The following is a 3,047-nucleotide window of genomic DNA, read 5'->3' as shown; positions in this document are numbered from 1 at the left end:
GAAAACAACATACAGAGCAAGGAACTAGAACTTTATAGCATAGAGTATCATATGTTAATTATAAATAATTTATAACTAACTAATTGACCAAAATCACTATACACTATATACTATCTATTCTCTCTCTCTCTCTCTCTCTCTCTCTCTATATATATATATATATATACATATATATATGTATATATATATATATAGACTATCATAATCATCATTATCTATAGTATAGTGTATATATACATACTATAGATAATGATGATGATAGAAAGATAGAAAGATATAGATAGATAGATAGATAGATAGATAGATAGATAGATAGATAGATAGGTAATATATATCTCACGTCTCCAGCAGGTACATAATATGCCCTTAACAGTTGTGGAACATGAGGCCAGAATATAAATGCAAGTTTATATAACATACATCTAAATATTTAAAAGTTATAAACCAAGCTAACAGGTATTAAAAAACCTATAGACTAGTCTCCTACTTGGACAAATATACATTCATAATGACTGGAAGGCCAAGTTCAAATTTCTAGGACTTATGGTGTTTCTTGCTGGAATGTGGAGGCCAAGGAGAGCCGGTCCACAGCATACCCTTTTTTGCTTCTTGTCCTACCTGTAGCACTGTAAGATGCTTCACACTTGTACTTTTGTTTATTACACTCACATTTCTATCTTCTTTATTTGTCTCCAGACAGCAAAAAAAATCACCTACTGGGCCTAGGTTTGTGTCCAACTATGGTATGGTCTTTCCAACATGGAGAAGTTAAGTTTGCAAGCCTCATAAGTGAATTTGGGGCCGCTTAGGTAGGGAACTTGGAATCCAGCACACAGACTAGAAACTGGGATGTGGCCCTTGATCAATGTTGACTTCTTGCCCCTTAGATAAGTGTGCAGCTGGAGGACACAGGATCAGGACAGAGAATCTCTTGTTTCAGTATAATGATAATTATTTCAGATGAGAAAATAAGAATAACTTTAAATTTTCATTTAACATGGTGAAAACTGAACTGAAAACTTGACAACTCTGGCCAAGGAATTACTGATGAATTTGTGCGTGAAAAGTCATTTCAGAGGCCATGGCACCTGGATAGGACTTGAACCATTCGCCACTACCTATTTTCCTTTATGCTTCTTAGAACACTGCAATCTTGCTTTTGTAGCAGTCCAACTATCAAAACCAATGGACATTTCTCAGAACTGATCTCGCTGGCAATGAGTTTTTGGTGGCCTACCAATGAATTAGTCCTTCCTACTTTTTTGCAAGAGAGGGCATATGATACAGGTTGGCCAATTGACAAATTTTATTCTCTTAGAGTAGTCATGTGATGCAAGCAAAGACAATCAGAATCTTTTTTTCAGAATTTTTATGGATGCTGGGGAGAGAAGTCATGTACCCACTTTCTACCAACACACTGAAATAAAAGATGAGCTTGGAACTGTTGGGAGAGAAAGAAATTGAAAAAGAGAGAGACAAAGACAAAAAGAGACAGAAACAGATAGAAAGAGAGAGAGACAGAGAGACAGACAGAGGAAATAACTCTTGACATGTCTTAAAACCCTTATCCATACTTACCTGGCATGGGAGATATTATGATCATGAAGTTGGTTTTCCCAGGGCGAGGCTTATCCATTGCACTCTGTATGTGCTGATCCTTGCGATCTCCCCAAACATGGGAAACTCAATTGCATAATGTGTGGTAGTGGGGGACTGCGTTTGAGCTCTCCTCTGGATAAAAACAACAACAACAAAAACAAAAACAACAAAAACAAACAAACGAACAAGAAAAACCTTTAATCTATCCACAAGTGATCCAGCCCTGGGTTTTCTATAAATGTGAAAAAATAAATAAATTTATCCAGATATTTATTGCTTCAGTGGTTACAATTAGGTTTGTGTTGTTCATAACTGAAAATGTGTTGATGGTCTCATGGTCCATAGCACTCCTGAATACTCCCTCTATTTTTTAACTTTCTCTTTCCTAAATTTCCAAGATATATCTCTCCAGTTTTCCCTCCTGCATTTCTTAGCACTACATTTATTGATTTCTTTATCTATATGTTCCTCAAATGTGGATATATTTCTGCTGTTTCTCATTTCATTCAGGAGACTTTCTCTAGATAACAACACCAACATCCATTGTCTGCTCCCCTTTTATATTAGTAATGTTCAAGCCAGGCCCCTACATATAGACAACTGATAAAAACTCACTGGATCTTTCTGTGCTTTAGTTTAGGAACTGCTCCCACCACCCACTTACTCAAATTCCTATCTTTTAATCATATACTGCTGTTCCTGATTTAATGGCTTTAGCCTGGCTTCATATCCTGACTCTTGTTTTTCAGTTTCTTTTCTTTGCTCTCTTTCATGACTACAATTCTTGTTAATCCTGGAGGGGATAATCTGATTTGAAAACATTCCCAGCTCATTTCCTGGTATCATCAGATGATACATCTTCCAAGAGAGCAAGAAGGTCTACCATGTAGATCAGTGATTCTCAAATTTTAGCAGGCATCGATATCACTTGGAGAACTTGTTAACATGCAGAATGCCGGGCCCCACTCCTAGAGTTTCAGTAGATCTGGGGTGAGACCTGAGAATGTGAATTTATGACAAATTCACAGGAAATGCTGCTGTTGTTGTGGGCCATAGGAATAATTCTGATTTAGTCCATATTTGTTTTTTTATTTTCATTACTGCAAACTCTTGGATTATGCGCCTTTTTTTTTTTTTTGGCACCCCCTCCGAGTCTCTTATGTGCTTTTTTTGAGTGTGGGAGGAGTCTATATATTTTTTCTAAGAAATAGACTATGGAAAAAATGATGGGATGTTACTGCCATAACTGTATTATGATATATAAGACAGCTGGTCTTAAAGAAACAAACAGCCTTTTTTTTTTTTTTTAGGTGAGGAAATCCTTGGTTGACCTCACAGATTGCAAGGACCTTGTCAGCTTATAATTCTTTATTTTTTTATTTTTTATTTTTTTATGCCAACAGCACCTGGTCTTCGTAGGTGGTCTCCCATCTAAGTACTGACCAGGC

General features: G+C 36.4%; 1 non-coding gene across 1 annotated transcript; it reads left to right on the top strand.

The window, feature by feature from the left end:
• Positions 1-1,570: 1,570 nt before the first annotated feature.
• Positions 1,571-1,734, top strand: LOC111733222. The gene has a single exon (XR_002777902.1). It is a non-coding gene; the product is annotated as a U1 spliceosomal RNA (small nuclear RNA).
• Positions 1,735-3,047: the final 1,313 nt, after the last annotated feature.

Source organism: Pteropus vampyrus, unplaced genomic scaffold (genome assembly GCF_000151845.1).
Source record: "Pteropus vampyrus isolate Shadow unplaced genomic scaffold, Pvam_2.0 Scaffold13, whole genome shotgun sequence".
Lineage (NCBI taxonomy): Eukaryota > Metazoa > Chordata > Mammalia > Chiroptera > Pteropodidae > Pteropus > Pteropus vampyrus.
This window is presented reverse-complemented; position numbering and strand designations above follow the sequence as displayed.